General features: G+C 45.1%; 1 protein-coding gene across 2 annotated transcripts in view; it reads left to right on the top strand.

Annotated features, from left to right (window-relative positions):
• The first annotated feature begins 239 nt into the window (after positions 1 to 239).
• Positions 240 to 26,889, top strand: part of raly (RALY heterogeneous nuclear ribonucleoprotein) — a 149,224-nt gene continuing 122,574 nt past the window's right edge. The window contains exons 1-2 of one of the 2 annotated variants that reach the window (XM_041203672.1): positions 240 to 472; positions 16,200 to 16,244. The gene's annotated coding sequence lies outside the window, so the exon portion shown is untranslated. The remainder of the gene's footprint in view (positions 473 to 16,199; positions 16,245 to 26,889) is intronic. The other variant, XM_041203671.1, reaches the window with a different exon arrangement.

Genomic DNA, 26,889 nt, shown 5'->3' with positions numbered 1-26,889 from the left:
CTATTTAATTCTATAATTACCGTCCTGAGCTTCAGAATAAGCAGGAGGATGATGGCTCTGAGGCGAACACACCATTTAGCGCAGAGGGAAGGGCGGGGGGGTACCGGGAGGGGTGAGGTCCACCCTAGCCGCACAGCCGGTCCACCCGAAGGCAGCCCGGCGCACTGAGCGGTGCCTGCATTTCGAGGGCGACTCCTCTGTGAGGGCGGGCTGCATCCCCAGCCGGGTGTGTGCTTCCCTGATGTCCAGCTCTCCCCCTCCACTCAAGTGGAGAGTGCCGGCTGCTGGTGAATTTCGCTGCGCTGTCTCTCTCTCTCTCTCTCTCTGTCTCTCTGTCCCTGGCTTGTTATTTCTCTCCCTCTCTTCCCCACCCCCAGTCAGTCTGTTCCCCTCCTTTAATCTTTATCTCTCTCACTCCCTCTCCCTCTCTCTCTCTGCCGTTTTTTAACTCCCGAATTTTCTTGCCTGTCCGGTGAGTAATTTTACTGTCTGTGACGCTTTGATATTTTTTTTAAAAACAAAGAAAATCCCCCTCTTTTGATCTTTTTGCTATTGTATTTCCTAAAAAAAATATAGATATAGATATAAAGATGGGGAGGGGGAAAACAGTGTGTGTTTATAATAGAGTAGTTTCTGTTTTGTTCTTGTCAGGCATCAGTGTGAATGTGTGTGTGTGTGAGAAAATAATTTTTTTCTCATTAATCTGCAATATCATTGACACACATCCCAGGCTTTGTATGTACATTTAAACTGATGTCTCAGGATTTTTAAACATTGTCCCATTTTGATTTTTCTCTTTCTTTCTCCCTCCTAATGTATTTTTAATCAGTTGTCTATTCCCCTCATGCAAGATAATCTGTCACTTTGATGCAATTTGTTTGAATGACTTTTAGCAAAATGCAATTTTATTGCTCAGGACCTTGTAATTCCCCCCACCTTTCTTTTTAAGAGCTTTTTCCCCCTAAAAAGTTTGTCACTTCTTTCTCGGTTGACTGTGTTTTGGCAGATGAATTCTCTCTCTTGTAAATGGTTGCTGTAGCTCACTGAGGGAGATAGGGGTGTTGTAGAGAAGGTGGTGATTCCATGTCGAGAGAGAGAGACAGAGAGAGGGTTTTTATTCTAGCTGTTTTGTTTTATGCAGTCAGCTGGTTCATATTTTCTACCTTGCAGCAAAGAAAACTGTCATAAGAAACAAGCTCCTAAAGTGGTACAAAATGCAAAATATTGCATTTAAAGAAAAACTGAAACATGATGCTGCTTAAAAGTTGTGTGTGTGTGAAAGGAATATTTGAGGTACTGTTCAAATGACTGTACAGTAAGATTGCATTTTGCCACAGAAAGATGGCTTTAAAATGTCACTCTTTACTCCTGAAAATTTGAGGACGGTTATTTCTTCCTCCTCCTCAAGAGCAGAAAACCCGATTAAAAATGTTAAGGGGACTTCTAAACTGGAGCTGCCTCTGTGTAGTAAAAAAAAAAGTGTCCATTTCTTCTACTGTTTCTCTTTACAAACACTTGGCAGACCTTGTAAATTGTATTGAAGTGGGTCACATGGTGCAAATATCAATGTGGCAAAGGTGACTCCTTTCTCCCCTTTCAAGAAACCAAGTTTGACAGAGAGAGGGCAATTATCCAATAAGATCATGCCCTAAGAGAGTGGGGCCTCCTCTACTGTTGCCTGTATTGGAAACCCGCCCTCATAATTAGTTTTCAAAGGTGTCCTAATCTCCACATGTAGCTTGATGAGTGATGGGGCTGGTTCCTGTGTGTTGCAACGGTGGTTGCTATGGATGCACCTGATGGTTCGTTGTTGCTACAGGCAACTGTATTTAGGATTTCCAGTCACACTATTGTAAGGGTAGGTCCAGCGTGGAGTGGTTCAGCTTTGCTCTGACACTATCTGAATTTGAATCTATATTCACCCCCCACCACTCATCGGGGTCCTGACCTGACACTGGAACTGACTGATGGAGACTTCTTGGGAGTTCACTGCAATTACCTTTGGAACCAGGATCTTGGTGTCCCGAGCTAGACTCTGACTTTGGTGCCAAACTGAGGCAGATTCAACTTGGCACCTGTGCCAAGATTGTGGAATGGCTGTGACTCTGGGGTGATTCTAGGCTGTTCTGAAAGTGCCAAGCTCCCAGGTAGGTTGGCCAACTCTCCAGGATTGAAAGAGTAATTTCCTGGACATAGTTGTGAGCACTCTAGGGGAGAAATAAACATGGGGAGTGGGGGGTGGTGGGGGGGGCGGGGTTGCGGGTGGTTGTCCATCAGTTATACCGCAAATTGGAGCACCACAATGTGTTGGGCAGCCAATGGTAAAAGTATGGAGGTGGGAAGATGGAGACAGGTCATGTAATGAAACTTCCGGAAATTTGCCCAGCCAGAGTTGACGACACTGATTCCAGGGTTTATGGTGGAGGCAGAAATTATTCAAGAATTGTTTTGAGGAGGTTGAAAGGAACTGGGTTGAAGGGGATGAGAACTTGGTGTGTAGATGTGGCTAGAGGCTGTGCTGAGAGGGAAAGGCCAACATGGACTGGTTGGGCTGAAGGGCCGTTATCTGGGTTGTAACCTGTTACCTGGACAGGAGAACATCAGATAGAAATAGGCGATGTAACCAACCCTGTTAGTGAGGGCCTCTTACTAAAGGTCCTTTAATTCACGAGAGCTAATTTTAGATTGAGGCTCTTATGTTAAAGGCACCATGAAGTTTGGAAGGAGAAGGTGAGAGCATAGGCTGAATGGAAGAGTGACGGCTAGGGGACATCACGTTTGAGTATTCCAAACCTTGTAGAAGGAAGATGCGACTGAGGGAGGTAAGCAGTTCCATGCTTGGAACATCTTGAGAAAGAAATGGGTTAGAAAAGAAGAGGGCCTGATACGTCTTTTTCCAACTCAGAGGAGTAATGATACAGGGAAGAGGAAGATTGTCTGACCTTTTGGCTGCAACCTTGACTGGGTGTGTACCATGCTCACCTCTGCGGCAGATGTTCAAGTCCCACTTCACAGGCTTGAAGGTCGCTTGAGGAGCTGTCACCCAGAAGGGTGTGGACCAAGAACTGGAAAGTGGGGCGAGGCTGGATGGCTCCTTGTCAGCCGGGGCTGATGTGACGGGCCGAATGGGCTCCTTCTATGCCAAAATTTTCTGTGTTTCCACTTGAACGCACAATCCAGCCCTGAGAGAGTGCTGCACTGTTGGAGGTGTCGTCTTTAAGGTGAGATGTTAACCTGAGGTCCCCATCTGCTGTCTCGGGTAGATGTCACTGTTCAAACAAGAGGAGGAGATTTAACCCCAATGTCCTGGTCAATATTTATCCCTCAATCAACACCCCCAGAAAAATAGATTACCTGGTCATTATCACTTTGCTGGTTGTGGGAGCTTGCTGTGCACATACTGGCTGATGCAGTTCCCACTAGACCTTTCAGGAGTGACGTTAGCTAGCACTTCCACACAGCAAAGGTAATGGAAATCTGGTGCTTGCATGCTCTTGCGCGCGTGCTCTCTCTCCCTCCTGCACACTCTCACCCCCCAAAATACTGAGGCTGAGGTTAATAGGAAATTTAAAAACTGAGCTTGAGTTATGAAATCAAGGTGGCTCAATGGAGTTGAGGCACAGATTAGGATCCATTTAAATGGTGTGACAGGCTTGAGGGGCTGATCAGGGAGATGGTGGCATAATGGTAATATCACTAGTAATGCAGAGGCCCAGGCTAATATTCTGGAGACATGGGTTCAAATCCCACCATGGCAGCTGGTGGAATTTGAATTTTGAGGCTTGCAGTGTGGCTGTGGCTGAGTTGGTTCAAGTGTGTCGCCAGCAGCGGGGGAGATCCGAGTTCGAAACATGGCATTGCTTTTTAGCAAATTGATATAGAGAGTGACAAGGCATTGGAGGTGTTGGCAGGCTTAAAAGTGGACAAATCTCCAGGTCCGGATGATATGTGTCCCAGACTGCTGAGGGAGACAAGGGAGTAGGTTGCAGGGGCTCTGACCCAAATTTTTAATTTCTCTCTGGCACGGGGGAGATGTCAGAGGACTGGAGAACAGCTAATGTGGTTCCGCTATTTAAGAAGGGTTGTAGAGATAAGCCAGGGAACTACAGGCCAGTGAGTCTCACGTCAGTTGTAGGGAAACTACTGGAGAAATTTCTGAAGGAGAGAATCTATCTTCACTTGGAGAGGCAAGGTTTGATCAGGGATAGTCAGCATGGCTTTGTCAGAGGGACGTCATGCCTGACACATTTGATTGAATGTTTTGAGGAGGTGACCAGGTGTGTAGATGAGGGTAGTGTAGTTGATGTAGTTTATATGGATTTCAGCAAAGCCTTTGACAAGGTCCCACATGGGAGACTTATAAAGAAGGTAAATGCACATGGGATACAGGGTAATTTGATAAGGTGGATTCAAAATTGGCTTAGTTGTAGGAGATAGAGGGTGATGACAGAAGGATGCTTTAGTGATTAGAAGCTAGTGTCCAGGGGCGTAACACAGGGATCTGTGCTCGGTCCCCTATTATTTGTCATTTATATAAATGACGTGGATGACTATGTTGGGGGTAGGATTAGTAAGTTTGTGGATGACACAAAGATTGGCCAGGTGGTTAACAGTGAGGTTGAGTGTCTTGGGCTACACAAAAATATAGATAGGATGTTCAAATGGGCAGATAAGTGGCAGATGGAATTTAACCCTGAAAAGTGTGAGGTGATGCACTTGGGAAGGAGTAATTTGACAAGGAAGTATTCAATGAATGGCATGACACTTGGAAGTTCTGAGGAACAAAGAGACCTTGGCGTGTGTGTCCATAGATCTTTGAAGGCGGAGGGGCATGTTTATGGGGTGGTGAAAAAGGCATATGGGACACTTGCCTTTATCAATCGAGGCATAGATTACAAAAGTAGGGAGGTCATGTCGGAGTTGTATAGAACCTTGGTGAGGCCACAGCTGGAGTACTGTGCACAGTTCTGGTTGCCACATTATAGGAAGGATGTGATTGCACTGGTGGGGGTGCAGAGGAGATTCACCAGGATGTTGCCTGGGATGAAACATTTAAGTTATGAGGGGAGGTTGAATAGACTTGGGTTGTTTTTGTTGGAGCAGAGAAGACTGAGGGGTGACCTGATCAAGGTGTACAAGATTGAGGGGCATGGACAGGGTGGATAGGGAGCAGCTGTTCCTCTTAGTTGAAGTGTCAGTCACAAGGGACATAAGTTCAAGGTGAGGGGCAGGAGGTTTAGGAGGGGATGTGAGGAGGGTGGTGACGGTCTGGAATGCACTGCCTGGGAGGGTGGTGGAGGCGGGTTGCCTCACATCCTTTAAAAAGTACCTGGATGAGCACTAGACACATCATAACATTCAAGGCTATGGGCCAAGTGCTGGTAATTGGGATTAGGTAGGTAGGTCTGGTGTTTCTCACGTGTTGGTGCAGACTCGATGGGCCGAAGGGCTTCTTCTGCACTGTGATTCTGTGATTATCTAGTGACCCCTGGCTGAATGTGAAGGCATTAGACAGTGTTCCAAAACGATTCACCAGAATGGTTCCAAGGATGAGGAACTTTAATTATATGGATAGATTGGAGAAGTGGGGACTGCTCTCCTTAGAGAAGAGAAGGTTGAGAGGAGATTTGATAGAAGTATTCAAAATCATGAGGGGAGAAACTGTTCCTGTTGGTGGAAGGATTGAGAACCAAAGGGCACAGATTCAGGTAAATGGCAAAAGAAGCAATGGCAACATGAGGAGGAACCTTTTTATTTGTTAAGTGGTTAGGATCTGGAATGCATGGCCTAAGAGTGTGATGGAGGCAGGTTCAATTGAGGCCTTCAAAACAGAATTGGATAATTATCTGTAGAGAAAATATTTGCAAGGATATGGGGAAAAGGTGGGGGAGTGAGACTAGCTGAGCTGGCACAGATAAGAAGGGTTGAATGGCCTTCTTTGCTGTTGTGACCATTCTATGATTCTATGGGAATGCATCTGAGGCAAGGGGAGAATCAGCTTTATTGTGATGCTCTTCACCAATGTCTAAGATGACACACGAGGAAAGGCTGTTTGAGCAGGGTCAGAGGTCAGCTAGTACCCATAGGAGCATGCCCAGCATATGTCAGACCCTTCAGGGAGGGTATCTCCCCTTCATTACCATCATGTAGAAGGAAGCAGCTCAAGGTGGATCAGTCTAGGAATTGTCAATCCTTCATGTTAGAGTTTCTAGTGGAGAATCACTCAATAGTGAACTGGAGTCACTTGATAGTGAGTGGGAGGCACAGGGACTCACTTGATAGCGAGCGGGAAGGGGGTAAATTGGCTGCTTGTTGTCTCCTTCTCATGAGACCAGATTGTTTGACTGAGCATCAAAGATTACCAAACCCAATACAGACAGGGCCAAACCCAATACAGACAGGGCCAAACCCAATACAGACAGGGCCAAACCCAATACAGACAGGGCCAAACGTTAGCAGTTGGTTTTCAATGATTAACATCGGTCACCAGACGGGAAAGAGGCTCCTTCAGATATCACAGAGCAGGAACTGCACATAAAATAGTGAGAATCTTCTCTGATTCTGAATTAATTAAATGGCAGGACATAAATAACAGGACGATTGACCCTAAAGTGGTGCCTGTCAGGATGTAGATGACATTAAAGATGCAATGATGCTAAAAGACTTTAGACATTAAAACACATTTAATCTTCCCACTCCTGCTCACATGTGATCAATTCCTCGTAAAACTTCAATTGTTTATGTTCATTTTAAATGGACAAATGGTTCATTATTTAATTATTTACTTAACGGGACTCGGTCGTTTCTTCGATACGAGAACTTGGGTCTGTCTCATTTTTGTGTGCCCTCTCTCTCTCTCCCCTGAAACAGAATGAGGAAGAAGGAGAGATTGGGGAAGAGAGAGATTGAGACAGAAATTCTGCCTCACTCTCTCATTCTTCCTCTTCCTCATTCTGTATCTATGTCCCTGTCTGTTTCACTCTCACTTTGTGTGGGGGTCTCTATCTCTGACAATCTCCCTGCCAGTCTCTCAGCCCTCTTGCTCACTCTGTCTCTCTCTGTCTGTCTGTCTGTGTCTGTCTGTCTCTCTCTCTCTCATATGACTGTAAAATGTTATGGTGAGTTGCAATCCAGTTCATAAACTGGCACTAAAAGTGACAATCATCTGAACAGAGGTCAAAGATCAGGGACTGATTTCAGGAGGCTGAACCCCAGCATCTGCCCAGTGTTGCTAATTCACAAGAACTTAAGGTGCAAGAAGAACTCCTTCAGTTCAAAGCAAAGTTTCAGACTGAGGTTGGGTTGCCAACTTTGGTTGGATGTAGTCCTGGAGATTTCAACACATGACTTCCTGTGTTTAACCACCCTGCCTCCTCGGTGCTGCCATTGGTCCATTCTCCAGGAGCACTGCCCTCCCTTGGCCAATTGGTAAAGGAACAGAGTCTTTGGCTCCAGTGTTAACAGTGGGAGCCTGGAGTGGGGGAGGGTTTAGCAACCAGAAACCCTGAGAATGCGGAGGACCTACCGAATTTAACAACAGGACTTCATAACTTATTGACTCTGTTTTCTGGCCAAATTGGAAGGTTGCTTGGCTGCCAGGTGGGAGAACCCGGGGCAGGTTGTGGGACAGCCTTCAGCATCGCGGAATGTCAGTGTAGGTGCTCTGAGGTGAACAGCGAGGAGGAAGGGAGAGATCACTAGAACGTATGAAATAGGGGCGGGAGTAGACCACATAGCCCACCTGAAGATGACAGTGGGAAATGTGTTTAAGGGGCCAGGTTTGGGTGGGAGGAGCAAGCATTTCCCTCCTCATCTTGGCCCACAAGCAGTGCTGGAAATTCACAGCTGCTGAGTCCAGCAGTTCCTTTCTATCTGCAGCTGGCGAGTCTCTTGAGCCCCGGGATACCCACAGCTCCCAAAATCTGAGCTATGCAACCCCATTAGCATATTATAATCACTGACTGAGCCTCGGGGAGCGGGTTACTCAGACATGTTTACTGATTTAACCCCGCCCATCGTGTGGGAGTGGGTTAAAATTCCCCCCTTTTTGTCACCCAAATGGAATCTGAACTGTTTGTGAAACAGCTTTTCGACCCATCTCCAATATATTTATAAGCAATAAATAGAAGTGTTTGCAGGAATTGGGGGCGTGAGACATTTTTTTTTAAGGGCCTTTTCTCCCGGATGTTGCTTGCAGTAGTGTTTTAAAGATTAATTTTGACTTCCTGCAGACTCCTGGCCAAACCTGGAGGGGTTGGAGACTCTGGACTGTGGCCTGGTGCTGTGTTAAGAATGGCAATGGGGAGAGAGCAGCTGCCTCTAGTGTAACTCCTTAATGCTGGGAGACAGCTGGATGAGTTCAGACTGGCTGTCAGGGAATTTTAGGCACAAAGTAGGATCAAAATATTTCTGCTTCCTCCAACGCAACCAGTTCTGATCAGGTAGCAGGATGAATCAACTTAACCTGCAATCTTTAATTGTGCAGAAAATAATTAAGATTTAAGAATGCAGAGGAAGATCTGATCTGTTTTTTTTTAATCAGTGTGTCATACTCAGGCGAATATATTAAATTAAGGCTCACTGCCATCTTTACTGGGTGAGCAGTATCTCTGGGCCTCATCCAATCGGACCCTGACCGAAATGAATCTGACTTCAATGCCACAGATCTTGATTCTCAGTCCTTGTCCCAGGAGCAGCCAGATTTGCCCCAGTCCACCCGAGTCCAGTCCACCCGAATCTGGTCTACCCCACCCGAGTCCAGCCCAGTCCAGCCCCAGCTCATCCGCTGCTCATGCCTTTGTTACCTTCAGACTTGGCTATTCCAGTGCACTTCTGTCCCCGCCATGCTCTATCCTCTTTAAACTTCTGGTCATCCAAAACTCTGCCACCCCGTGTCGTAACTTACACCATGTCCCATTCACCTATCGCCCCAATGCTTGATGGTTCCTGGCTAAGCAACAGCTCCATTTAAAAATTCCCACCCTAGTTTTCAAATCTCTCCACAGCCTTGCCTTTCCCTATCTGTGTAACCATTAGTCTCTCAGCCCTCTGAGATATCTGCACTCTGCAAATTCTTGCCTTTTAAGCATTCCCAATTTTAATTGCTCCATCATTGGCTGAGCCTTCAGTTGCCTTGGCCCCTAAGCCCTGGAATTCCTTCTCTAAACATCTCCACCGCTCTTTCCTCCTTTAAAGCATGACTTAAAACCTACCTCTTTGATCATACTGTAAAAGGTGCTAGATAAATGCAAGATATTGTTGCTGTTTGGGGATTTATGACTAGTTCTAGTTGTGAACTGAGGAGTTAAAATCAGCAAGTATTAAGTGCTTTCTTCCAATTACACTGAACTGATTCAGATATTGCCATTATAAACTACTGCACTGTTAGTTCATCTCATCCAAAAGTAGGGCTATTAATAGGCGCTCAATGAAAATTAAATGAACTCTGGAACTCCCTCCTTAAAGCTCTGTCTCTCTACTGCTCTCCCCTCCTTTAAGATGCTCATTAAAACCGAGCTCTGCAACCAGGTCACCTGTCTTAACACCTCCTTTTGTGGCTCAGTGTAAGATCTTGCTTGGCAATTGCTGCTGTGAAAAGCCTTGGGATATTTTATTATGTTGAAGGTGCTATATAAAGGCAAGTTGTTGGAGTTGAATGCAGAGACTTCCTGTACAGCCATGTAGTGGTGGACTAATTAGTCATGTGTTGTGTCTCGGTCAAGAAAATAACCCAAAAGTTGTGCTTTCAGTCCGGTTATTCTCAACATTACTGTGAAACATTCTCCCAATCCAAGGCTTTTCTCACTGAGCTACGGAGAGAGGCTGAAGAAACTCAGACCTGATTTTGGTGGAGTAAAGGTTGGCATGGCGCAGAGACAACAATGGAGTGGCTTTACAATCCTGCTGTCTCTTGGTTGGAGTATTCCACTAGGTTTCCTGTTGTCAACTGCCCTGCCTCCGGACTCACGCCATTGGCTGCCTTCATCCATGCAGCACAGTCCTTGTGTGCCAATTAGAGAGTGATTCCCGCACCAATTTAAAAAAAAAATATTCATTCTTGGGATGTGGGAGTCACTGGCCAGGCCAGCATTTATTGCCCATCCCTAATTGCCCCTTGTTCAGCAGGTACTTTAAGAGTCAACTGCATTCCTGTGGATCTGGAGTCACAGACCTGAATTTCCATTAGTGAACCAGATGGGTTTTTACAACAATCAGCAATGGTTTTGTCATCGTCAGACTTCCAGATTTTTACTGAATTCAAATCTCAACACCTGTCACAGTGGGATTTGAACCCGGGTCCCCCAGAGCATTGCCCTGGGTCTCTGGATACTAGTCCAGTGACAATACCATGATGCCAGCACCTTCCCCTAAATTAAAAACAAACGAATTAGAAACAAACCAAAATCAGATACCATCTTTATTTCCTATTTATTCTGGGAATATGGGGTATCGCTTGCAAGGCTGGTATTTATTGCCCATCTCAAGTTGGCTTTGAAGAAGCTGTTGGTGAGCAGCCCCCTTAAACCACTCTAGTCTGTGTGGTAAGGTATGCCACGGTCCCTGCTGCATAGGGAGTTCCAGCAATGATGAATGAACGCTGACACATTTCCAAATCAGGATGGTGGGTGACTAGAAGCTGATGGTGCTCCCAAGTGCCTGTTGTCCTTGTCCCTCTAGGTGCTGGAGGTCATGGGTTTGGCAGCAATCTGTCAGATGAGTGTCAGTATCCAAGGCCCATCATCCCTTTAAGCAAGTGAAGCATGAATTTGAAAGGAGAGGTTTTTTCTGATCCCAAGTTTTGGCCATCAGTGTAGCTTTGACAGGCTTGTTAGCTGCAGAATAGCTGATGCAGCGACTCTACTGCAAACAATCTGCCAAAATAACCTTCAGACATTTCAATAATTTTTGTGTGTGAATCTTGCATGGGGCTGCCAACTCTGGTTGGACGTATTCCTGGAGGTTCCATCACATGACCTCTCACCCCCAATCACCCCACCTGATTGGCGAGTTTTTTTTTCCCCTCGTTTATTCTTCAAATGGTGACTGTGGCATCTTTCACATTCACCTGAAAGGGCTGACAGCCAAAAACATCTGACAGTGCAGCACTCCCGCAGTACTGCACTGAAGTATCAGTCTAGGTATTTGTGCTCCAGTCATTGGAATGGGGACTTGAACACATAATGTTCAGACTCTTGAGGTGAGCTACCCACTGAGCCGCAGCTGACATGTTGGGGGAACAAGGGAGGTGGATTTAAAGAATAAACCAGCATTGTAGTGTTGATGAAATGGTGGAGAAACGGACAATTGTAACAGGAAGAGGAATGGGAGGCTAGTGGTGAGAGAAGGGTTCTCTCTCAGGGCAGCAGCCCTTCTCTTATTAGTAATCTGCCTTTAAATAATGTCGCAATTGAGCAGATCTGGGCCTGTTGCCATATTCTTATTGAATATTGAATTCCTGTCCATTTATACCACCTCATGAAGCTGAACATGCTGATTCACTCAATCTGGAGTCAAGGGCTCTTGTCAATAATGGAACTTGTCAGACATGTGAGGTGTGGGTGTCAACAGTGACTGAACGCTTTTGATTCTGGACTAACAATCTAAAGGTTGAGAGTTCACATCCCATCAAGGGCAATTTGTGAAATTTGAATTAGGAAAGTCTGGTCATTTTAAAGGCTGTCACTAGGACAACCTTTTGGGATGTGGGCATCGCTGGCTGGGTCAGCACTCTTGTTGCCCATCCCTAATTGCCCTTGAGAAGGTGGTGGTGAGCTGCCTTCTTGAACCGCTGCAGCCCATGTGCTGTAGGTACACCCACAGTGCTGCTAGGAAGGGAGTTCCAGGATTTTGACCCAGCGATAATGAAGGAACGGTGATATATTTCCAAGTCAAGGTGGTGAGTGACTTGGAAGGGAACTTGCAGGTGGTGGTGTTCCCATCTATCTGCTGCCATTGTCGTTCTAGGTGGTAGAGGTTTGAAAAGTGCTGTTGAAGGAGCCTTGGTGTGTTTCTGTAGTGAACCTTATAGATGGTACACACTACCGCTACTGTGCGTCGATGGTGGAGGAAGTGAATGTTTGTAGATGTGGTGCAAATCAAGCGGCTGCTTTCTCCTGGATGGTGTCCAGCTTCTTGAGTGTTGTGGGAGCTGCATTCATCCAGGCAAATGGGGAGCATTCCGTCACACTCCTGACTTGTGCCTTGTAAATGGTGGACAGGCTTTGGGGAGTTGGGAGGTGAATTATTAGCCACAGGATTTCTAGCCTATGACCTGCTTTTGTAGCCACAGTATTTATATGGCTGGTCCAGTTCAGCTGAAGTTCGAAAAAGCCATAATGAAAATTCCCCAACTGGTTCCCTTCTTCATCTTCAGGGAGAATGATCCTCCGACCCTATCTGGTCTGGTCTACGTGTGATTCCAGTTCCTCTCTACCTGGATGAATATTATTAAAAGGAAGATTTATATTTATCTAATAATAGCAAGATAGGATGCTGGAGATCTGAAATAAAAATAGAAAATGCTGGAAAAGCTCAGCAGGCCTTGCAGCATCTGTGGAGAGAGAAACAGGGTTAATATTTCAAGTCCAATCGGAACAGTTATATTGTGGCTTTCATAACCTCATGCTGTCCCAAAGTGCTTTATAGCCAATTAGGTTCTTCTGAAGAGTAGTCATTGTTGAAATGTCAGAAAAATGGCAACCAGTTTGCACACAGCAAGCTCCCTTAAACAGCATGTGCAGGGCATGAGAAGAGCTCCCCTTCTCTTGAAATAGTGCTGCAGGATCTTACATCTACCTGAGGACAGATGGGGCCTAGTTAACATCTCATCAAAAAGATGACAACAGTGCAGCATTCTCAGTGCTGCACTAGGAGTATCAGCCTAAGTTATGTGCTTATGTCTCTGGAGTGACACTTGAACCCACAACCTTTTGAATCAGAGACAAGTACACTACCCACTGATCCGTGATTGATACCTGAAGGTGATACCACTTGTAGATTGATAGATTAACACATACAGCGAGATTAACCTCTTAGTCCAACGCTGAGGCTTCCTCGTGACTCTAGTTTAATAACCAGGCAGTAGTTTATGGTGATATGAATCATATCTTCTCTGAGATGTGAAAAGGAGTATAATCCTGCTCTCTCTAGCTAGAGGTTATTGTCAGCAAAACTATTAGAAAATGGTAGTACCACAGAGAGCAGAAGTTTCAAACGACTGCTCATAACTCACATCAGAGTGGCTGTTTGAATCCTTCACATCCTTGTATGTTGACTCAAGGGAGCACAGAGACTCCAGGCTCTGACATCTTTCGCTGTGTTTCTGTCAGGATGCTGTGCTTGTTGGAGGCAGGATTGACTGAGCTGCCCCAGTGACAGCGGGCTCAATGTGCAGCTTACTGTGAAAGTCAGACCTGCAAACCTAGGAAGCTCGCAGGTTATCTCAGTTTGTGCAATAGTTAAGTAGGATTACTTTGAATTTGCAACATTAAAACAGGCCACTGGACTCAAACCAAAGCAACTCAAACGAATGCTGACACTGCTGTGGATGTCACAGCTTCACTTGTGTTCCTCGTTCCAACATGTGCAACAAATTGGCTGTTGTGGTCCATGTATTACAATAGTGACAGAGAATTTCATTGGCTGTAAAGCACTTCAGGATGTTCTGAGGTAGTGAAAGGCACTAAAGAAATGTAAGTTCTTTACTGTATGGCCCATACTATCTGAGCGCCCAGCAGAGAGGGATGAAGATGAGGACGATCATGCATTCATTCTGCAGTCTTCCCAAGTTTTCTATTCATCCATTTAAATGGGTGGCCAGCTGTCCCTCAGACCCTGCACACATGGTTTTCAACCAGGAACAACGTCAGAGAATTATTAGAAACAGGAGGAGCTAATTCAGCTTCTTGAAGCTGCTCGACTCTTCTACTCTTCTATTGGATCTTGACTGACCTGTACCTCAACTCCTTTAGCCCATCTTTCCTCCAAATCTGTTACTGCCACAACTTTAAGTGACGAAAGCTCAAATTGACTCCCAGCATTCAAAGCCATTTTGGGGGAGAGAGTTCCAAACCTGAAATGCCCTGTGTGTGGAAAAGGTCCTTTGCCCCTGAATGGCATTGCTCGAATTTTAAAAGTTATACCCACTAGTTCTGGATTCGCCTGACACAGGGAACATTTTGTCTGTATATCTATCCAATTGAATTATTTTAACATTGCAAGCACCTCAGTAAGATCACCCCTCAAGGGAATACAGGCCAAGTTTATGCAACCTGTACATCCAAGTTTAGGAACAGGACAATTTTTCCCTCACTATCTATGCTCCCACAAGAAGAATGGGGCAAGTGAACAAATTGCCCATTGAACATATCAATGGGGGACCAGTGGCTGTGAAACTGTATCCTACCTGGAGGTCAGTGTCTTTAGGAAAGGATGGGAGGAAATTGGTGCAGGAAAATAAATAGGTGAGATAGGAAGTAAGAGCTGATGTTGGATTGGATTGTGCAATGAGTTAGTATATCTCTAGGATTGAGGCTTGAAAGCAGAACGAGAAGATGGCTGGCATTTTTCTCACTAAATGGCTCAGTTGGGAGCACCCTTGCTTCTGATTGAGAAGATTATGTGTTCACACTGTAATCCATCACTTGAGCATGAAACCTAGGCTGATTCTTCAGAGCATTCAGAAGAGAGGGAGTTCCACATGTGCTGTAGGATGGCTGAGTTGTGCTATGAATGATAGAATTGATCTGCAGACACTTCTTGGGTGGAAACATTAAATTTATTTACAATATACTTGGCAGCAACTACAAATGCTTCAACTCCAATTTTATCTCTACACCGACTGCTGAGGTAGCCTGCGTTACTCTCTCCTATTGGTTACTACAGATCATGTGATCTTTCCTAATAAGTATAATTCTTAAAGGTACAATGCACACTAAATGAAACCATAATTACTACAACATGGTTGAGATCAGGTGTTGAATCAAGGCCCCATCTGCCCCCTCGTGGATGTAAAGGATCCCATAGCTCTAGATGAAGAAGAGTTATGGAATTATCCCAGAGCCCTGGTCAATATTAATGTAACCAATATCCCTCAAACAGATTAGCTGGTGATTTATCTCATCGTTGTTAGTGGGAACTGGCTGTTCTCCTTTGAACAGTAACTGTAACTTCGAGCATAATTAATCAGCTATGAAGCATTTTGTAATGCCCTGGGGATGTTAACAGTGCTATTTAAATGCAAATTCTTTCTTGGATGAAAGGAGTTTATGGTAGTTTAAAAAAGTCAAACCCAGTTGACAAAAGTTGCCTTTAATTTACACAGAATTGGTAACCTGATTCAAACTAGTAGCCTGAGGTAGGATTATGGTTGTCCAATAGTTCTGTTGCTGGTCTAGAAATAGAGGCCTGGATTAATAATCACACCAAGACTAATGAACCTGAGAGTATGAGTTCAGTGTGACAATTTGAATTCAAATGATAAAAATGTTGAAATTAAAAGCTGGTATTAAGAAAAATGACCGAGTAAACATTGTGTTACTAATGTCCTTTAGGGAAGGAAAACCTAGTGCCCTTAACCAGCCTGGGTCTATATGTGACTCCAGTACCACACTGATGCAGTTAACTATTAACCTCCCTCTGAAGTGGCTGAACAAGCCACTCTGTATTAAGTTGCTAGAACTGTAATGGTCCAAGCCGAAAGCTCACTGCCACCTTCTCCAGGGATGGGCAATAGTGACAGAGAATTTCATTGGCTGTAAAGCACTTCAGGGGATGGGCAATAAATGCCGGCCATGTCAGTGATGCCTACATCTTGAGAATTAATTTAAGAACGCCTCACCTGATTGCAAGAGGAACACTCCACTGAAATTTGCACTGAAGGTAAATTGTTTGGGGTAATGTTGAGGGATCTTAAACATTTTTAAAAATTCATTCATGGGATGTGGGCATTGCTGACCAGGCCAGTGTTAATTGCCCATCCTTATTACCTTTGAGAAGGTGGTGGTGAGCTGCCTTCTTGAACCGCTGCAGTCCATGTGGTGTAGGTACACCGACAGTGCTGTTAGGGAGGGAGTTCCTGGATTTTGACCCAGCGACAGTGAAGGAACGGCAATATATTTCCAAGTCTGGATGATGTGTGGCTTGGAGAGGATCTTCCAGGTGGTGGTGCTCTCATGTGTCTGCTGTCCTTATCCTTCTAGATGGTAGCAGTCATGGGTTTGGAAGGTGCTGCTTAAGGAGCCTTGGTGAGTTGCTGCAGTGCATCTTGTAGATGTTACAGTCCATGTTGCACCTGGCCTGGGAATGCTTGATGCTACTAACATTGGGTGCAAAGATTGGAAAAATGTCTAATCCTTCAGCATTGCGACACCTTACTTTGACAAGAAGAAACAATAAGACTACCGCACTTAATATCACTACAAACTACCTATCGATTGGATGGTTACAACCAGCCCTGTACACTTAAGTATTGATGAGAAGATTTTATATAACACTGCCTCTTTATTAGGGATATTTTCAATGCAGAATTGTCCTTAAAATTTTATAACTCCATAAATATACAATTTCACAGAGAAATGCATACTATGTGCCTGTAAAACACTGACTGTGTGCTAAGAACACGCACTTGCTCTAGAATGTGGCTATCAGCTGGAAGTGAATGCTTGATCAGTTTGCAGAAATGTTATAAATTATTAATCCATCAATTCTAATATTTGCATGTATGAATGAGGGAGTGGATTCTGAAGGACGAGATAGGTCCTGATAACTAACCTTGGTCTGAAAATCATCGAGACATAGGGGAATTTTGGGAGAGGTGGCTAAAAGCTTGGTCACAGAGGTAGCTTTTAAAAGAGAGGGAAGAAAGAAAGAACTTGCATTTATATAGCACCTTTTGACCTCAAATGGCTTTGAAGACTAATTAAGTACTTTTGAAGTGTAGTCACTGTTGTAATGTAGGAAATGAAGACTTGTCACAGGGTAGACACAGTATAGAGATCAAAGATGGTGAAATGCATTACATGGCATGAGAATAATGCATTTGAAAGTTGGTATAAAATATCAAAAGAACCCTGTCAGCAAAAGCTTTCATCAGAATTTGACACCAAAATGGATTGTGACCTATACCTAGAGGGACAATGGAAGCTGATTCTATTGGGAAATTACCTGAGTGAGGGAGTAGGTTTGATAAAAGGTGGCATCTGGAGCCCATCTCAAATCAGCCACCCTGTTTCACTCAGGCATTAACCAGGTGACCAGGAATGAGGGAGGGAGATGGAGAGGAGGGAGACAGGGAGAGGGTGGGACAGGGGAAGGGAAGAGAGGTGGAGAGAAGGGAGAGAGGGATGGGAGAGAGGGGTGCAGCAGGAAGGGAGGGGAGGGGAAAGGAGGTGGAGGATGGGAAGAGGGATGGGGGGGAGATGGGTATGAAGTGGGAAGAGGGATGGGGGGGAGATGGGTATGAAGTGGGAAGAGGAGGGAGGTGGAGGATTGAAGGGAGAGGAGGAGTTGGACTGAGATTGAGATGGAGATGAAGAGAGGTGCGAGTATGAAGTGTGGGAGGCAGATGGGGGGGACCTAGGGGAATGGATTTGGGGGAAGGAGAGTGGAGGAAGACATGAAATGGGCTAATGGTGAGATGCAGAAGTGGACATTGATAATGGTGATGGGAGTTGGAGGAAGAGGGGGAAATGGAGAGGGTGGAGACCCAGGTATACCCCAGAAAGATGATCCCATGTTTTCCAGTGGCCCCCTTTATGAGGAAATTAGTGTCATTTTTTTTTTAAATTCCACTGGTGTCCTGGACAAATTGAGATGGATGTAAACTATACTTTTTGATTCTGAATCTGCCACTGTTCTCATCCAAGTAGAAATGTTTGCTCAGAGTGGCCATAAGCTGAAGGCTGTGTCTGGAACTGTTTTTAGTGAGAAGTGAGCTCTGGGGGATCGGATAGGTTCGAAGCAGGGAGCCATCAGCTGTGAAGCGGTTGATCTTTATTTCGAGGGACTGATGGTTGGAGCTCTGAGGCAATTACTGTTACACTGCTGTTGTGGGAGGACTGACAGTGAGTTCAGATCCTCCTTGACAATCTCTGTAACAGTCATGTCAAGTGTTTCAAAAACCCACGTATGCTGTTTTTTTCTTGTATTGTTTTTGAAAAGGCTGAAGTGCCAATCTTACAGCACAGGCAGCTCCCAGATTCAACCTACAGCCTCTGCTGAATCGGATAGCCTCGATGTGTCCCTGGTGCAGGAAAGGAATGTAAATTCCTGCTCCCTACTGCTAATCAACAACTGTAGCTAGGACAGAAATTGAAGCTGCTGATACCCTTGTCTATATTGCGTTCGGACCTGACTATTCCAATGATCTCTTGCCTGTCTCCTGTTGCTCAGCCTCCATAAACTTCAAATCTGCTGCCCATATTCTAATTCTCAAAAGTCCCGTTTCTATCACTCCTGTGTTCACTGATCTCCATTGGCTCCTGGTCAAGCAACGTCTTAATTTTAAAATTCCCATTATTGTTTTCAAATCCCCCCGTGACCTCGCCCCTCCTCCAACCCTGCAACCCTCCGAGATTTCAGTGCTCCCCCAATTCTGGCCTCATGCAAATTCCTGATTTCAACTGCTTCACTATTGGCAGCCGTGACTAGTTTCTTTGCAACAAAGGCTTCATTGGCTGTGAAGCACTTGGAACATTGAGATTGTGAAAGATGCTAAAGAAATTCAATTTTTTTTTTATCATATCCCAGTGTTCATGCATTGTTTGATCATTATAGACTTTTGGTGAAGTCAGAGTCTGTGAGACCTTTCATTAATTCCTGGAACGTGGGCATCTCTGGCAAGGTCAGCATTTGTTGCCTATTCCTAATTGCCCTTGAGGGCAGTTAAGAATCAATCATGTTGATTTGGGGTCTGGAGTCACATGTAGGCCAGACCAGGTAAGGACAGCAGATTTCCTTCCCTAATGGACATTAGTGAACCGGATGGGTTTTTACCACAATCGATGATAGTTTCATGGTCACCATTACTGATTTTCTTTTTAAATTGCATTTAAATTCCACCAACTGCCATGGTGGGATTTGAACCCATGTCCCCAGAGCATTAACCTGGGCCTTGGGATTGCCACTATCTACATACTTGCTCAGTGCAAGACCATCCTGCCAGTGAGTGTAGTGTTTTTATACTTTCATGGGATGTGGGTGCCACTGGCAATGCCAGCATTTGTTGCTCATCCCTAATTGCCCTTGAACCTGAGTGTCTTGTTAGGCCATTTCAGAGGGCAGTTAAGGGTCAACCACATTGTTGTGGAGTCACATGTAAACCAGACCAGGCGAGGACAGCAGGATTCCTTCCCTAAAGGGACATTAGTGAACCAGATTGGTGTTTTAACGACAATTGATGAATATTTCATGATTGCCATTACTGAGACTAGGTTTATAATTCCAGATTTAATTAATTGAGTTTAAATTCCATCAGCTGCCATGGTGGGATTTGTACACCTATCCCCACAGCACTAGCCTGAGTCTCTAGATTCCTAGTCCAGTGACATCTCGCCACCATCTCCAACTTCATACAGCACATGTCAATGCATGAATCCCCCAACACTCTGATTTGGCTTTTCATAAAGAAGGCTTGCAACAAGATAGCACCATTCCCTACCTCAGCACGTCTCAAAGCACTTTACAGCCAATGAAGTACTTTTGAAGTGTTGCTACTGTTGTAACATCAGAATTGTTCAGTGTCTCTTTGATCCATGGCCTTTTATATTGAACATAATATCAACCTTCCAGTTTTGAATAGAGGAGCCTTTTGTAATCTAAATTTAAGGAGCCTTTTGTGCTGATGCAACCAGTGAAGATTATCAGAGCCAAATTCAAGCCAAGGCAGATGTTGGAATTCTCGCTTTCTGCTCCAATACTTTACAAATAGAAACATGACAAATTCTCCGTGATGCCTTACACATCCAAAATAGAAAACTCATACGCTTCAATCAAGTCTTGACTTGGTTGAAGTGTGTCAGTTCTTGAGATTGGGAACGATGTTCACCCATATATTAGAAAAGATTTTCAGTTGTATAGTATCTTTCCTATTTTGAGGACTTCCCAAAGTGATTCCCAGCCAATAAAGTGCAATCGAAGTATGCTCACTTTAAGTTTGTGGGAAACACAACAGCCATTTTGAGAACACCAAGATTCCACAAACTTGATGATTGGTTTTGATAATGTTGGACTCCTCCACTTCTGGCCTCTTGAGCCATTGGCAGCTCTAAGTGGGACCCTAAGCTCTGGAATTCCTTCCCTAACCTTTTATAACTCTTTAGTTCTCTCTCCTTCTTAAAACTTACCTCTTTGACCATGTGGAATCCCCAGGAGCACAAACTAGGACAGGTTTGGGGAGTGATTTCCTTGAAGTTCTCATGGTATTAAGGGGGACAGATAGGGTGGAAAATTGCCCAGTATGTCCTGTACACAAAAAGCAGAACAAATTCAACCCGGTCAATTGCCACTTCATCAGTCTACTCTCGATCATCAATGAGGTAATGGAAGGGGTCATGAACACTGCTATCATGCGGCACAAGCTCAGCAATAAACTGCTCAATAAATGGCCCTGGAGGAACCCAAACTTGGTTCCTGACCTCATTACAGCCTTGGTTCAAACATGAGCAAAAGAGCTGAACTCCTGAAGTGAAGTGAGAGTGATCACCCTTGACATCAAGGCAGCATTTGACAGAGTGTGGCATCAAGGAGCCCTAGCAAAACTGGGGTCACTGGGAATCAAGGGAAAAAACACCCCACTGGTTGGAGTCATACCTAGCACAAAGGAAGATGGTTGTGGTTGTTGGAGATCAATCACCTTAGTTCCAGGACATCATAGCAGGAGTTCCTCAGGGTAGTGTCCTAGCCCCAACCATCTTCAGCTGCTTCATAATGACCTTTCTTCTATCATAAGGTCAGAAGTAGTGATGTGTAATCATCAGCGAACAATATTCAGCACCATTTGCAACTCCTCAGATACTGAAGCAGTCCATGTCCAAATGCAGCAAGACCTGGACAACATCCGGACTTGGGCTGACAAGTGGCAAGTAACATTGGCTTCACACAAGTGCCAGGCAATGACCATCTCCAACAAGAGAGAATCTAACCATCGCTGCTTGACATTCAATGGCATTACCATTTCTGAATCCCCCACTATCAACATCCTGGGGGTTATCATTGATCAGAAAATGAAATACTGTAGCTACAAGAGTAGGTCAGAGGCTAGGGATCCTGCAGCACATAACTCACCTCCTGACTCCTCAAAGTCTGTCCGCCATCTACAATGCACAAGTCAGGAGTGTGATGGAATACTCCCCCCACGCCTGGATGAGTGCACCTCCAACAACAGACCAGAAGCTTGACACCATTCAGCAAAAAGCAGCCCACCTGATTGGCACCCCATTTACAAACATTCATTCCCTCCACCACCAATGCACAGTATCTACCACCTACAAGATGCACTGCAGGAACTCACCAAGGCTCCTTAGACAGCACCTTCCAAACCCACAACCACTACCATCTAGAAAGATGAGGGCAGCAGGCTCATGGAACACCACCACCTGGAAGTTCCCCTCCAAGTCACTCACCATCCTGACTTGGAAATATATCGCCGTTCCTTCACTGTCGCTGGGTCAAAATCCTGGAACTCCCTCCCTAACAGCACTGTGGGTGTACCTACACCACATGGACTGCAGCGGTTCAAGAAGGCAGCTCACCACCACCTTCTCAAGGGCAACGAGGGATGGGCAATAAATGCTGGTCCAGCCAGCGACACCCACATCCCATGGATGAAGAAAAAATGTAACCTTAAAAAAAAAGAGCCAGACCTTTCAGTGCTGAAAATAGGAATAATTTCTACAGTTTGCAACTCTCTTCCATAAACAGTAATTGGTGCTGTGTTAATTCTTCACTTTAAAACAGAAACATTGATTTTTATTAACTAAAAGCCTTAAGGGACATGGGACAAAGGCAGGTATGTGAAATCACAGATCAGCCATGATCTCATTGAATAGTGGAATGGGGGTCAACGGCTAAATGGCTTCCTCCTGTTCCTGTGTGCTCTTTCTCCTTAGACAGCACCTTCCAAACTGACTTGCAAAAAATGGTTCTGTATGAGCTGTAATTCACTGCTATTGTTTCCTTATAGGAGTCTCATTTGTAAAGCATTGCCATAACAAATTATGGCCTTTAGCGGACTTTAGCATGTAATCTAGGTTGACAGCTCAGCTGCAATGCTGAGAGTGCTGCACTGTTGGAGGTGCTGTCTTTCAGATCAAATCAATGTCCACCCTTCCCTCCCAGGTGAGCACGGAGGTCCTGGATGATATTTATCCCTCAATGCTTCAATTAACATCACAGTACTCCTCCATGTTGAACACCACTTGGAGGAAGCACTGAGGGTGGCAAGGGCACAGGATGTACTCTGGGTTGGGGACTTCAAAGTCCATCACCATGAGTGGCTCGGTAGCACCACTACTGACCAAGCTGGCCAAGTCCTAAAGGACACAGCTGCTAGACTGGGTCTGCGGTAGGTGTTGAGGGAATCAACAAGAGGAAAAAAACCTACTAAACCACGTCCTCACCAATCTACCTGTCACAGACAGTATCGGTAGGAGTGACCACCGCACAGTCCTTGTGGAGACGAAGCTCTGTCTTCACACTAAGGACACCCTCTATCGTGTTGTGTGGCACTACCACTGTGCCAGATAGGATAGATTCAGAACAGATTGAACAGCTCAAAACTGGGCATCCATGGGGCCCTGTGGGCCAACAGCAGCAGCAGATTTGAATTCAACCACAATCAGTTACCTCATGGCCCGGCATTTCTCCCACTCTACCATTACCATCAAGCCAGGGGATCCACCCAGGTTCAATGAAGAGTGCAGGAATACATGCCAGGAGCAGCACCAGGCATACCTAAAAATGAGGTGTCATCCTGGTGAAGCTACAACACGTGCCAAACAGTGGACGCGGCACATGATAGACAGAGCCAAACAATTCCACAACCAATAGATCAGATCAAAACTCTGCAATTGTGCCACATCCAGTCATGAGTGGTGGTGGACAATTAAACAACTATCAGGAGGAGGAGGCTCCACAAATATCCCCATCCTTGATTGTAAGAGCCAAGACATCAGTGCAAAAGATAAGGCTGAAGCATTTGCAAACCTCTTCAGCTAAAAGTGCTGAGTGGATGATCCATTGCAGCCTCCTCCTGAGGTCCCCAGCATCACAGATGCCCATCTTCAGCCAATTCAATTCAATCCACACAATATCAAGAAACAGATGAAATCACTAGATACTGTGAAAACAATGGGTCCTGACAAAATTCCTGAAATAGTGCTGAAGACTTGTACTCCAGAACAAATCATCCCCCCTAGCCAAGTTATTCCTGTACAGCTATCACATTAGTACCTACCCAGCAATTTGGAAAATTGCTCAGGCACATCCTGGTCACAAAAAGCAGGACAAGTACAACCTGGCCATTTAATGCCCCATCAATCTGCTCTCAATCATCAGCAAAATGATGGAAGGAGTTGTGGACAGTGCTATCAAGTGGCACTTGCTCAGCGACACCTGCTCATTCATACTCAGTTTGGGTTTTGCCACGGCCTCTTAGCTCCTGACCTTATTACAGCCTTAGTCCAAACATAGATAAAAGAGCTAAACTCCAGAGGGGAGGTGACAGTGACTGCCCTTGACATCAAGGTTGAGTGTGACATCAAGGAGCTCTAGCAAAACTGGAGTCAATGGGAGTCAGGGGAAAAGTCTCCTGGTTGGAGTCATACCTAGCACAAAGGAAGATGGTTGAGGTCGTTGGAGGTCAGTCATCTCAGCTCCAGGACATCACTGCAGGAGTTCCTCAGGATAGTGTCCTCAGCCCAACCATATTCAGCTGCTTCATCAATGACCTTCCTTCCATCATAAGGTCAGAAGTGGGGATGCTGCTGATGGTTGCACAATGTTCAGCACCATTCGGAACTCCTCAGATATTGAAGCAGTGCATGTCCAAATGCAGCAAGACCTGGACAATATCCAGGCTTTGACTGACAAGTGGCAAGTAACATTTGCACCTCAAAAGCTCCAGGCAATGACCATCTCCAACAAAAGAGAATCTAACCATCACCCCTTGACATTTAATGGCATTACCATCACTGAATCCCCCACTTTAAAACATCCTGGGAGTTACCATTGACCAGAAACTGAACTGGACTAGCCATATAAATACTGTGCCTAGAAGAGCAGGTCAGAGGCTGGGAATTCTGTGGTGAGTAACTCACCTCCTGACTCCCCAAAGCCTGTCCACCATCTACAAGGCGAGTCAGAAGTGTGATCGAATACTCTCCACTTGCCTGGATGAGTGTGGCTCCAACAACACTCCAAAAGCTTGGCACCAAACAGGACAAAGCAGCCCACTTGATTGGCATCCCATCCAGCACCTTAAACATTCTGTTCCTCAACCACTGATGCACAGTGGCAGCAGCATGTACCATCTTCAAGCTGCACTGTAGCAACTCAGCAAGACTCCTTTGACAGCACCTTTCAAACCCGCAACCCCTGCCATCTAGAAGGACAAGGGCAGCAGGCATATGGGAACACCACCACCTGCAAGTTCTCCTCCAAGCCCCACACCATCCTGACTTGGAAATATATCGCCGTTCCTTCACTGCTGCTTGGTCAAAATCCTGGAACTCCCTCCCTAACAGCACTGTGGGTGTACCTACACCACACAGACTGCAGTGCTTCAAGAAGGCAGCTCACCACCACCTTCTCAAGGGCAATTCCAAGCATGTTTTGATGATTGCACAATATTTAGCACCATTCGCAAATCCTCAGATACTGAAGCAGTCCAGGGCTTGCAACAAATGCTGGCCTTGCCAGCAATACCCACATCCATGAAAGAATGGGGAAAAAAAATGAACTATTATTTCCACCACTGTTTGGAGAGCTTGCTGTATGCAAATTGACAGTTTCATTTCTCTGTAATACCACACATTTCGAAAGGTTTCTTTGTAATACTGTAATAACTTTTTAAGCCAGGCTTGAATGGTTGTTTATAACAGATTTTGGTTTTATTCTGAGGAAACTGCCAATATAAAACAACAGTTGTAGAAACAAGAATCTTGATGAAATTATCATCGGGAACCATTAAGGCAAAGTTGGAGAGCAAAGCTACCGAAATGCAGCAAATGGGTTTTCTCTGCTTCTTGTTCCATATTTATTTATCTGTGCCTCAGTTATGGGTCTGTTGTTTACCTCTTCTCAGTCACCTCCTCCTGGTCATTCTGCCACATGTCAACTCACCCTCCAAGACTACTGGGGGAAGGTTCCCTCTGCAGTGGCTACCCTTCAAAAAGTGGACCTCGCTGGCTAGAAAGTGCTTTCGGACATCTCAAAGGTCATGAAAGGCAGCACATGTGGACTATAGGGAAAGAACTGTGGCAAGGGACTAAATCGGATAGTTCTGTCAAAGAGCTAGCACAGATATGACGGGCCAAGTGGCCTCCTCTGTGCTATAAGATTCTGCAAAATAAATTTTGATGCTATTGTTTCAGCCATTGAGCTCGAGAAGGGACAGGACTTTACGAGAGTTGCCAAGACAGCAAAGTTTCTTGGTAACAGTGGGATTATTTCTCCAGCAAATGATAGTGAGCGGAGGATAGTCAGCAGCGGAGTGGTAGTTTACTGGACTAATAATCCAGTGGCCTGGATTAGTGCTCTGGAGGCAATCAAATGGAGGGATTTAAATTCAATTAAGATACCTGGAACGAAATGCTAGTAGCATTAATGATCATGAAACTATCGGATTGTCAAGAGCACCTGGTTCACTGATGTCCTTCAGGGGTGGAAATCTGCCATTCAAATGTGTTTAACTCTTAACTGCCCTCTGAACTGGCCTAGCAAACCACTTAGTTTGGTGTACCTACAGTACCCGGACTGCACCGGTGCAAGAAGGCGGTTCACCACCATCTTATGGGCAATTAAGGATGGACAGTAAATTCTGGCCTTGCCACCAATGCCCGCACCCCACCCCATGAACAAATATAAAAGAAAACCACACGTCATGTGCAGCAGTGTATTCTTCCCAGATGATGTGATTGGGTTGGTTGGGGGGTGGGGGGTGTGAATTTAATCCTGGCCACAAGCTGTTTCCTTCGACAGACTTGTGCATGTTCCTGATGCTTGAGTGAAAATCATATCCAGTGTGTGTTTGTGGAAAGCAGAAGTGGAAACCCCTTCCATAAACCCCTTCACCTCTGCCTTCCCGCTTTCAGAAACTTTCCCAACCCCTAATTTTCAGGCAAAATCTTTGGTTTAACCTTTATCCAAACCTCTCCCTCTTATAGTTCAGCGTTGAGTTCCCAGTGACGCTTTTGGTCATGCCACAGGCACAATGGACAGGTGTGTCACAGCGTCACAAGAGGCATTCTGAATGTTGTTACAATTCAGGGACATTACACCAACAAACGAGCAAAGTGTTTTCTGTTAGGATTTTGTACATTCAGCTGCAAGCAGATTTTCCAGTGTGACATTTTGCCTGGCCTGTTAGAATAAATAAATCCCTTTCCGCTAAGTGGAGCTTTAGCCAAAGATAACATGTATTGTTGGTTGCTGGAGTGGTAGAAGCAGCAACATTGCCTCAGGTCAATCAGCAGAGACTGCTGTCTAGGGCTGAGTGCCATCGTAATCTAGAAAGGACAGGGACACAAAACAGCTGCTAAGTGACTAGAACAAGTGATTAGAGTCCAGATTAATTTGTATTTGGCGTAGCTGATTTATGCAGTGTTTAACAAGCAAATGCTCAGGTGCTTTTTTAAGACAGCAAGCTGCTTACCCTGCTGTTCTCTGCAAGGG

The sequence above is a fragment of the Carcharodon carcharias genome, chromosome 14, assembly GCF_017639515.1.
Source record: "Carcharodon carcharias isolate sCarCar2 chromosome 14, sCarCar2.pri, whole genome shotgun sequence".
Lineage (NCBI taxonomy): Eukaryota > Metazoa > Chordata > Chondrichthyes > Lamniformes > Lamnidae > Carcharodon > Carcharodon carcharias.
This window is presented reverse-complemented; position numbering and strand designations above follow the sequence as displayed.